This window comes from Arachis stenosperma, chromosome 2 (genome assembly GCF_014773155.1).
Source record: "Arachis stenosperma cultivar V10309 chromosome 2, arast.V10309.gnm1.PFL2, whole genome shotgun sequence".
NCBI classification, from domain to species: Eukaryota; Viridiplantae; Streptophyta; class Magnoliopsida; order Fabales; family Fabaceae; genus Arachis; species Arachis stenosperma.
In genome coordinates, this window is record NC_080378.1 from 34,140,245 (window position 1) to 34,151,988 (window position 11,744).

An 11,744-nucleotide genomic window follows, 5' to 3' on the forward strand; every position below is an offset into this window, starting at 1 on the left:
GCTACTTTTAGGGATTTTTTCATTAGTTTTTATGCTAAATTCACATTTTTGGACTTTACTAAGAGTTTGTGTGTTTTTCTGTGATTTCAGGTATTTTCTGGCTGAAATTGAGGGACCTGAGCAAAACTCTGATAAGAAGGCTGACAAAGGACTGCTGATGCTGTTGGAATCTGACCTCCCTGCACTCGAAATAGATTTTCTGGAGCTACAGAACTCCAAATGGTGTGATCTTAACGGCGTTGGAAAGTAGACATCCAGAGCTTTCCAGAAATATATAATAGTTCATACTTTATTCGAGATTTGATGACGTAAACTGGCGCTCAACGCTAGTTTCATGCTGCATTCTAGAGTCAAACGCCAGAAACACGTCACGAACCAAAGTTGAACACCCAAAACACGTTACAACTTGGCATTCAACTCCAAGAGAAGCCTCAGCTAGTGGATAGATCAAGTTCAGCCCAAGCACACACCAAGTGGGTCTCAGAAGTGAATTTATGCATCCATTACTTACTTTTGTAAACCCTAGTAGCTAGTCTAGTATAAATAGGACATTTTGCTATTGTACTAGTCGTCATGGACTATCTAGTTCTTTTGACCATTCAGTCTTTCGTGGGGGCTGGCCATTCGGCCATGCCTGAACCTTCATCACTTATGTATTTTCAACGGTGGAGTTTCTACACACCATAGATTAAGGGTGTGGAGCTCTGCTGTACCTCAAGTTTCAATGCAATTACTACTATTTTCTATTCAATTCGACTTATTCCTATTCTAAGATATTCGTTGCACTTCAACATGATGAATGTGATGATCCGTGACACTCATCATCATTCTCACCTATGAACGCGTGACTGACAACCACTTCCGTTCTACCTTAGACTGGGCGCATATCTCTTGGATTCCTTAATCAGAATCTACGTGGTATAAGCTAGAATTGATGGCGGCATTCATGGGAATCCGGAAAGTCTAACCTTGTCTGTGGTATTCCGAGTAGGATTCTGGAATTGAATGACTGTGACGAGCTTCAAACTCGCGATTGCTGGGCGTGATGACAAACGCAAAAGAATCAAGGGATTCTATTCCAACATGATCGAAAACCGACAGATGATTAGCCGTGCTATGACAGAGCATTTGGACCATTTTCATTGAGAGGATGGGATGTAGCCATTGACAACGGTGATGCCCTACATACAGCTTTCCATGGAAAGGAGTAAGAAGGATTGAGGGAAAGTAGTAGGAAAGCAGAGATTCAGAAGGCACAAATATCTCCATGCGCTTGTCTGAAATTCCCACCATTAATTTACATAAGTATCTCTATCCTATTTTATTCCTTCGCGTATACTATAATTTCTTAACACAGTTGAATCCGCCTGACTGGAATTTACAAGATGACCATAGCTTGCTTCATACCAACAATCTCTGTGGGATCGATCCTTACTCACGTAAGGTTTATTACTTGGACGACCCAATACACTTGCTGGTTAGTTGTGCGGAGTTGTGACAAAGTGTGATTCACGTTTGAGAGCACCAAGTCTTTGGAGCCATTGTTAATGATCACAATTTCGTCCACCAAGTTTTTGGCGCCGTTGCCGAGGATTGTTCAAGTATGGACAACTGACGGTTCATCCTGTTGCTCAGATTAGGTAATTTTCTTTTTATTTTCTTTTCAAAAAAAAAGTTTTCAAAAATTTTCTTTATTTTCGTTTTTCTAAAGAATATTTTCGAAAAAAAATAATAAACATACAAAAAAATAATAAAATCATAAAAATCAAAAATATTTTGTGATTCTTGTTTGAGTCTAGTGTCAATTTTTAAGTTTGGTGTCGATTGCATGCTTTAAAATGTTTCTTGCATTTTTCGAAAATTCATGCATTCATGGTGTTCTTCATGATTTTCAAGTTGTTCTTGGTAAGTCTTCTTGTTTGATCTTGATGTTTTCTTGTTGTGTGTCTTTTATTGTTTTTCATGTACATTTTTGCATTCATAGTGTCTAAACATTAAAGATTTCTAAGTTTGGTGTCTTGCATGTTTTCTTTGCATCAAAAATTTTTCAAAAATATGTTCTTGATGTTCATCATGATCTTCAAAGTGTTCTTGGTGTTCATCTTGACATTCATAGTGTTCTTGCATGTATAATGTGTTTTGATCCAAAATTTTTATGTTTTGGGTCATAATTGTGTTTTTCTCACTCATCATTAAAAATTCAAAAATCAAAAAAATATATTTTCCTTAATCTTCTCATAATTTTTGAAAATTTGAGTTGACTTAGTTAAAAATTTTTAAAATTAGTTGTTTCTTACAAGTCAAGTCAAATTTTCAATTTTAAAAAATCCTATCTTTTCAAAACTTTTTCAAAAATCAAATCTTTTTCATTTTTATCTTATGATTTTCGAAAATTTAAAAATCTTTTTCAAAAATCTTTTTCTTAATTTTATCTTTATTTTCGAAAATTACACTAACAATTAATGTGATTGATTCAAAATTTTGAAGTTTGTTACTTGCTTGTTAAGAAAGGTTCAATCTTTAAATTCTAAAATCATATCTTTTAGTTTCTTGTTAGTCAAAGTAATTAATTTTAATTTTAAAAATTAAATCTATCTTATCTTATCTTTTATATCATATCTTTTTCAAAATTTTATCTTTTTCAAAAATTTGATTTTAAAATATCTTTTCTAACTTCTTATCTTCTTATCTTTTCAAATTTGATTTTCAAATCTTTTTCAACTAACTATTTGACTTTTTGTTAGTTTCTTATCTTTTTCAAAACCACCTAACTACTTTTCCCTCTCTAATTTTCGAAAATATCTCATCACTTTTTCAAAATTCTTTTTAAATTAACTAGTTGTTTTAAATTTTAATTTTAAATTCTATCTCATCTTTAATTTTCGAAAATCATTAACTCCTTTTCAAAATTAATTTTCGAATTCTCTCTCTCGTCTTCTTCTATTTATTTATTTATTTACTAACACTTCTCTTCACCTCTCTTCATCTCCAATCACTACCTCTATCCTTACCCTTGTGTTTGGATTATTCCTTCTTCTTAATCTGTATCCCCTTTCTTCTTCTACTAATAATAAGGATCCTCTCTACTGTGACATAGAGGATTCCTCTTCCTTTTCTTTTTCTCTTCTCTTTCATATGAGCAGGAACAAGAAAAAAGGCACTCTTGTTAAAGCTGATCCTGAACTTGAAAGGACTCTGAAGAGGAAACTAAGAGAAGCTAAATTACAACAATTTAGAGGCAACCTCTCTGAAATTTTTGAACAAGAGAAGGAGATGGCAGCCGAACCAAACAACAATGATGCAAGGAGGATGCTTAGTGATTTTACTAAACCCACGTCCAAGTTTGATGGAAGAAGTGGTGGACGAAATTGTGATTTATGCTTGAATTGTTGTTCGAAATTAATTCCCCAGTAATGGCTCCAAAAAACTTGGTGCTCAATACCATGGTCTAAATATAACCTCACAACTTTGCTCAACTATCCAGCAAGTGTACTGGGTCGTCCAAGTAATAGCTTACGTGAGTAAGGGTCGATCCCACAGAGATTGTTGGTATGAAGCAAGCTATGGTCATCTTGTAAATCTCAGTCAGGCGGATAATAATTGATTATTGGGTTTTCGAAAATATAAAGAGATAATTAATTTATTAATAAATGATAGAAATACTTATGTAATTTCATTGGTAGGAATTTCAGATAAGTGTATGGAGATGCTGTATTCCTTTTGAATCTCTGCTTTCCTACTGCATCCATCCAATCCTTCTTACTCCTTTCCATGGTAAGCTGTATGTAGGGCATCACCATTGTCAATGGCTACATCCCATCCTCTCAGTGAAAAAGGTCCAAATGCTCTGTCACGGCACGGCTAATCATCTGTTGATTCTCGATCATGTTGGAATAGAATCCCTTGATTCATTTGCGTTTGTCATCACGCCCAGCAATCGCAAGTTTGAAGCTCGTCACAGTCATTCAATCCCAGAATCCTACTCGGAATACCACAGACAAGGTTTAGACTTTCCGGATTCTCATGAATGCCGCCATCAATTCTAGCTTATACCACGAAGATTCTAATTAAGGAATCCAAGAGATACGCACTCTAGCTTTCGCTTGTAGAACGGAAGTGGTTGTCAGGCACGCGTTCATACGGATGGATGATGATGAGTGTCACGGATCATCACATCCATCAGGTTGAAGTATGAATGGTATCTTAGAATAGGAATAAATCGAATTGAATAGAAAATAATAGTAATTGCATTAAAACTTGAGGTACAGCAGAGCTTCACACCCTTAATCTATGGTGTGTAGAAACTCCACCGTTGAAAATACATAAGTGATGAAGGTTCAGGCATGGCCGAGAGGCCAACCCCCAAGGTCTAAGAACTAAACATTCAAAGATGTCTAATACACTAGTAAAAAGTCCTATTTATAATAAACTAGCTGCTAGGGTTTACAGAAGTAAGTAATTGATGCATAAATCCACTACCGGGACCTACTTGGTGTATGTTTGGGCTGAGCTTGAATGTTACACGAGCTGAGGCTTATCTTGGAGTTGAACGCCAAGTTGTAACATGTTTTGGGCATTCAACTCTGGTTCGTGACGTGTTTCTGGCGTTTGACTCCAAAATGCAGCATGGAACTGGCGTTGAGCGCCAGTTTACGTCGTCAATTCCCAAATAAAGTATGGACTATTATATATTGCGGGAAAGCTCTGGATGTCTACTTTCCAACGCCACTGAGAGCGCGCCATTTGAAATTCTGTAGCTCTAGAAAATCCATTTCGAGTGCAGGGAGGTTAGATTCCAACAGTATCAGCAGTCCTTTGTCAGCCTTCTTATCAGAGTTTTGCTCAGGTCCCTCAATTTCAGCCAGAAAATACCTGAAATTACAGAAAAACACACAAACTCATAGTAAAGTCCAGAAATGTGAATTTAACATAAAAATTAATGAAAACATCCCTAAAAGTAGCTAGATCATACTAAAAACTACCTAAAAACAATGCCAAAAAGCGTATAAATTATCCGCTCATCACAACACCAAACTTAAATTGTTGCTTGTCCCCAAGCAACTGAAAATCAATTAGGATTAAAAGAAGAGAATATACTATAAATCTCAAAATATCAATGAATATTAATTCTAATTAGATGAACGGGACTTGTAGCTTTTTGCTTCTGAACAGTTTTGTCATCTCACTTTTTTCTTTTGAAGTTCAGAATGATTGGCATCTATAGGAACTCAGAGTTCAAATAGTGTTAATTGATTCTCCTAGTTAAGTATGTTGATTCTTGAACACATCTACTTTAATGAGTCTTGGCCGTGTTCCTAAGCACTTTGTTTTCCAGTATTATCACTGGATACATAAATGCCACAGACACATGACTGGGTGAACCTTTTCAGATTGTGACTCAGCTTTGCTAGAGTCCCCAGTTAGAGGTGTCCAGAGCTCTTAAGCACACTCTTTTTGCTTTGGATCACGACTTTAACCACTCAGTCTCAAGCTTTTCACTTGGACCTGCATGCCACAAGCACATGGTTAGGGACAGCTTGATTTAGCCACTTAGGCCTGGATTTTATTTCCTTGAGCCCTCCTATCTATTGATGCTCAAAGCCTTGGATCCTTTTTACCCTTGCCTTTTGGTTTTAAGGGCTATTGGCTTTTTCTGCTTGCTTTTTCTTTTTCTTTCTAAATTTTTTTTCGCCAATATTTTTTTTCGCAAGCTTTTGTTTTTCACTGCTTTTTCTTGCTTCAAGAATCAATTTCATGATTTTTCAGATCATCAATAACATTTTTCTTATTCATCATTCTTTCAAGAGCCAACAATTTTAACATTCATAAACAACAAGATAAAAAATATGCACTGTTCAAGCATTCATTCAGAAAACAAAAAGTATTGTCACCACATCAATATAATTAAACTAAATTCAAGGATAAATTCGAAATTCATGTACTTCTTGTTCTTTTGAATTAAAAACATTTTTCATTTAAGAGAGGTGAAGGATTCATAGAATTATTCATAGCCTTAAGACATAGTTACTAACTACTAATGATCATGTAATAAAGACACAAACATAGATAAACATATAACATAAAAAAACGAAAGGCAGAAAAAAATTTAAGAACAAGGAATGAGTCCACCTTAGTGAGGGTGGCACCTTCTTGAAGGACCATTGATGTCCTTGAGCTCTTCTATGTCTCTTCCTTGTCTTTGTTGCACCTCCCTAGTGATTTTGGTGCTCCTAATAATTATGTGGAGGAAAATGTATCCCCTGAGGTATCTCAGGAATTTCTTGATGAGGGAATTCCTCATGTTCTCTTGATGTGCAGTCAAATGCTCCTCTACTGAGCTATGGACCCTTGAGATGAATCTCTCCATCTCCCATGACTTGGAGGTGGAAGCTTTTTGTCTTCCCTTTTCTCTTTTTTTTTTCTTTTTTTTTCTTTTGAGGTTTCTCTGGCCTTAGGTGTAGTATAATCACCAAGCATCCTCCTTGCATTGTTATTATTTTTGGCTTCCATCTCCTCTTCTTTTTCAAAAATTTCTGTAAAGTTTTCTCTGAATTGTTGAATTTTAGTTTCTCTTGACTTCCTCTTCAGAGTCCTTTCAGGTTCAGGATCTGCTTCAATAAGAATGTTCTTGTCCTTGCTCCTGCTCATATGAAAAAGAAGGGAACAGAAAATATTAATAGGGATCCTCTTTGTCTAGATATAGAGGTTCCTTTATGTGAGTAGAAAAGAAGAAGAATAGGAAGGAGAAGAGGAAAATTCGAAATCAGAGAGAGGGGGGTTCGAATTTTAGGATGAAGAGAAGTGTTAGTAAATAAATAAAATAAATAGAAAGAGATGAGGGGGAGAGAAATTCGAAAATAATTTTGAAAAATGGGTTAGTAATTTCGAAAATTAAAGGAAGAAATAAAATTAAAATTAAAATTTGAAACAATTAATTAATTAAAAAGAATTTTTGAAAAAGAGGGAGGTATTTTCGAAAATTAGAGAGGAAAAAGTAGTTAGGTGGTTTTGAAAAAGATAAGAAACAAACAAAAAGTTAGTTAGTTAGTTGAAAAAGATATTGAAATCAAATTTGAAAAGATAAGAAGATAAGAAGTTAGTTAAGATATTTTAAAATCAAATTTTCGAAAAAGATAAAATTTTTAAAAAGATATGATAAAAAGATATGATTTTTAAAAAGATAAGATTGAAAAGATATTTTTTGAAAAGATATGATTTTAAAAGATATGGTTTTAAAAATATATAATTGAAGTTAGTTTTAAAAAATATTTGAATTTTAAAATCATAATTAATGACTTGACTCACAAGAAATCACAAGATATGATTCTAGAACTTAAAGTTTGAATCTTTCTTAACAAGAAAGTAACAAACTTGTAATTTTTGAATCAAAACATTAATTGTTGATGATATTTTCGAAAATATGATGTAAAGATAAGGAAAAGATTTTGAAAATATTTTGAAAAAGATTTTTGAAATTTTCGAATATGATAAAAAATGGAAAAGATATGATTTTTGAAAAAGATTTTAAAAAGATAAGAATTTTTAAAAGATAAGATATTTTTTATTTTTGAAATTTATTTTTATGAGAGAGAAAAACACTAAAAATACTTAATGCATGAAAATTTTGGATCAAAACACATGATGCATGCAAGAACACTATGAATGTCAAGATGAACACCAAGAACACTTTGAAGATCATGATGAATATCAAGAACATATTTTTGAAAAATTTTCAATGTAAAGAAAACATGCAAGACACCAAACTTAGAAATCTTTCATGTTTAGACACTATGAATGTAAAAATGCACATGAAAAACACCATACAACACAAAACAAGAAAATATGAAGATCAAACAAGAAAGTTCATCAAGAACAACTTGAAGATCATGATGAATGCAATGCATGAATGCAATTTTCGAAAAATTCATGATGAATATGCAATTGACACCAAACTTAAAACTTGACACAAGACTCTAACAAGAAACACAAAATATTTTTTATTTTTATGATTTTCTAATTTTTTTGTATTTTATTTTTATATTTTTTTGAAAACATATAGGAAAAATAAAATAAGAAATTCTAAATTTTTAAAATGAATTCCAGGAATCATGCAATGTTTGTCTAAAGTTCCGGTCTAGGAATTAGACATGGCATAATAGCCGGCTAAGCTTTATGTGAAAGCTCCGATCTAAAACACTAGACATGGTCAATAGCCAGCCAAGCTTTAGCATACAACTAATATTCCAATTAACTTGCCTCTATGAAGATGGTTTTGAAGCCTCAGTCCAAAAAAATTTAGACATGGCTTTATAGCCAGCCAGGCTTCAACATGCTTCATGAAACTCTAGAATTCATTCTTAAAAATTCTGAAGAACAGGATAAGTAATATAAATTTTTTTTTCGAAATTTAAGAACAATAAAACAAAATAAAATAAAATAAAATTACCCAATCTGAGCAACAAGATGAGCCGTCAGTTGTCCATACTCGAACAATCCCCGGCAACGGCACCAAAAACTTGGTGGACGAAATTGTGATTTATGCTTGAATTGTTGTTCAAAATTAATTCCCCAGTAATAGCTCCAAAAAACTTGGTGCTCAATACCATGGTCTAAATATAACCTCACAACTTCGCTCAACTAACCAGCAAGTGTATTGGGTCGTCCAAATAATACCTTACGTGAGTAAGGTTCGAGCTCACAGAGATTGTTGGTATGAAGCAAGCTATGGTCATCTTGTAAATCTCAGTCAGGCGGATAATAATTGATTATTGGGTTTTCGAAAATATAAAGAGATAATTAATTTATTAATAAAGGATAGAAATACTTATGTAATTTCATTGGTAGGAATTTCAGATAAGTGTATGGAGATGCTGTATTCCTTTTGAATCTCTGCTTTCCTACTGCATCCATCCAATCCTTCTTACTCCTTTCCATGGCAAGCTGTATGTAGGGCATCACCGTTGTCAATGGCTACATCCCATCCTCTCAGTGAAAAAGGTCCAAATGCTCTGTCACGGCACGGCTAATCATCTGTTGATTCTCGATCATGTTGGAATAGAATCCCTTGATTCTTTTGCGTTTGTCATCACGCCCAGCAATCGCGAGTTTGAAGCTCGTCACAGTCATTCAATCCCAAAATCCTACTCAAAATACCACAGACAAGGTTTAGACTTTCCGGATTCTCATGAATGCCGCCATCAATTCTAGCTTATACCACGAAGATTCTGATTAAGGAATCCAAGAGATACGCACTCTAGCTTTCGCTTGTAGAACGGAAGTGGTTGTCAGGCACGCGTTCATACGGATGGATGATGATGAGTGTCACGGATCATCACATCCATCAGGTTGAAGTACGAATGGTATCTTAGAACAGGAATAAATCGAATTGAATAGAAAATAATAGTAATTGCATTAAAACTTGAGGTACAGCAGAGCTCCACACCCTTAATCTATGGCGTGTAGAAACTCCACCGTTGAAAATACATAAGTGATGAAGGTTCAGGCATGGCCGAGAGGCCAGCCCCCAAGGTCTAAGAACTAAACGTTCAAAGATGTCTAATACACTAGTAAAAAGTCCTATTTATAATAAACTAGCTGCTAGGGTTTACAGAAGTAAGTAATTGGTGCATAAATCTACTTCCGGGGCCCACATGGTGTATGTTTGGGCTGAGCTTGAATGTTACACGAGCTGAGGCTTATCTTGGAGTTGAACGCCAAGTTGTAACGTGTTTTGGGCATTCAACTCTGGTTCGTGACGTGTTTCTGGCGTTTGACTCCAGAATGCAGCATGGAACTGGCGTTGAGCGCCAGTTTACGTCGTCAATTCCCGAATAAAGTATGGACTATTATATATTGCTGAAAAGCTCTAGATGTATACTTTCCAACACTGTTGAGAGCGCGCCGTTTGGAGTTCTTTAGCTCCAGAATCCCTTTCGAGTGCAGGGAGGTCAGATTCCAACAGCATCAGTAGTCCTTTGTCAGCCTTCTTATCAGAGTTTTGCTCAGGTCCCTCAATTTCAGCCAGAAAATACCTGAAATCACAGAAAAACACACAAACTCATAGTAAAGTCCAGAAATGTGAATTTAACATAAAAACTAATGAAAATATCCCTAAAAGTAGCTAGATCATACTAAAAACTACCTAAAAACAATGCCAAAGAGCGTATAAATTATCCGCTCATCAAGAAGCATCTCAATTCTTGCTATTGGAGCAAACAATTTTGAGCTGAAACCTCAATTAGTTGCTATAATGCAACAAAACTGCAAGTTTCATGGACTTCCATCTGAAGATCCTTACCAGTTTTTAACTGAATTCTTGCAGATTTGTGAGACTGTTAAGACGAATGGAGTAGATCCTGAAGTCTACAGGCTCATGCTTTTCCCTTTTGTTGTAAGAGACAGAGCTAGAACATGGTTGGACTCACAACCTAAAGATAGCCTGGACTCCTGGGATAAGCTGGTCACGGCCTTCTTGGATAAATTCTTTCCTCCTCAAAAGATGAGCAAGCTTAGAGTGGATGTTCAGACCTTCAAGCAAAAAGATGGTGAATCCCTCTATGAAGCTTGGGAAAGATACAAGCAGATGACCAAAAAGTGTCCTTCTGACATGTTTTCAGAGTGGACCATATTAGATATATTCTATTATGGTCTATCTGAGTTTTCCAAGATGTCATTGGACCACTCTGCAGGTGGATCTATTCACCTAAAGAAAATGCCTGCAGAAGCTCAGGAACTTATTGACATGGTTGCAAATAACCAATTCATGTACACTTCTGAGAGGAATTCCGTGAATAATGGGACGCTTCAGAGGAAGGGAGTTCTTGAAATTGATGCTCTGAATGCCATATTGGATCAGAACAAAGTGTTGACTCAGCAAGTCAACATGATTTCTCAAAGTCTGAATGGATGGCAAAATGCATCCAACAGTACTAAAGAGGCAGCCTCTGAAGAAGCTTATGATCCTGAAAACCCTGCAATAGCAGAGGTAAATTACATGGGTGAACCTTATAAAAACACCTATAATTCATAATGGAGAAATCATCCAAATTTCTCATGGAAGGATCAACAAAAGCCCTAACAAGGCTTTAATAATGGTGGAAGAAACAGGTTTAGCAATAGCAAGCCTTTTACATCATCTTCTCAGCAACAGACAGAGAATTCTGAACAGAGTCCCTCTAACTTATCAAATATAGTCTCTGATCTATCTAAGGCCACTTTAAGTTTCATGAGTGAAACAAGATCCTCCATCAGAAATTTGGAGGCACAAGTAGGCCAGCTGAGCAAGAAGGTCACTGAAACACCTCTCAGTACTCTCCCAAGCAATACTGAAGAGAATCCTAAGAGAGAGTGCAAGGCCATTGACATAGTCAATATGGCCGAATGCAAGGAGGAGGGAGAGGATGTGAATCCCAATGAGAAAGACCTCATGGGACGTCTCTCAAGCAGGAAGGAGTTCCCTATTATGGATCCAAAGGAATCTGAGGCTCATATAAAGACCATAGAGATTCCATTAAATCTCCTTCTGCCATTCATGAGCTCTGAAGATTATTCGTCCTCTGAAGAGGATGAAGATGTAACTGGAGAGCAAGTTGCTCAATATCTAGGAGCCATCATGAAGCTGAATGCCAAGTTATTTGGTAATGAGACTTGGGAAGATGAACCTCCCTTGGTCATTAGTGAACTTGATACATGGGTTTAGCAAACTTTACCTCAAAAGAAACAAGATCCTGGGAAATTCTTAATAC

General features: G+C 35.4%; 1 non-coding gene across 1 annotated transcript; it reads right to left on the reverse strand.

Annotated features, from left to right (window-relative positions):
- Positions 1–10,504: 10,504 nt before the first annotated feature.
- Positions 10,505–10,608, reverse strand: LOC130964581 (small nucleolar RNA R71). Its single transcript, XR_009080669.1, has one exon. It is a non-coding gene; the product is annotated as a small nucleolar RNA R71 (small nucleolar RNA).
- Positions 10,609–11,744: the final 1,136 nt, after the last annotated feature.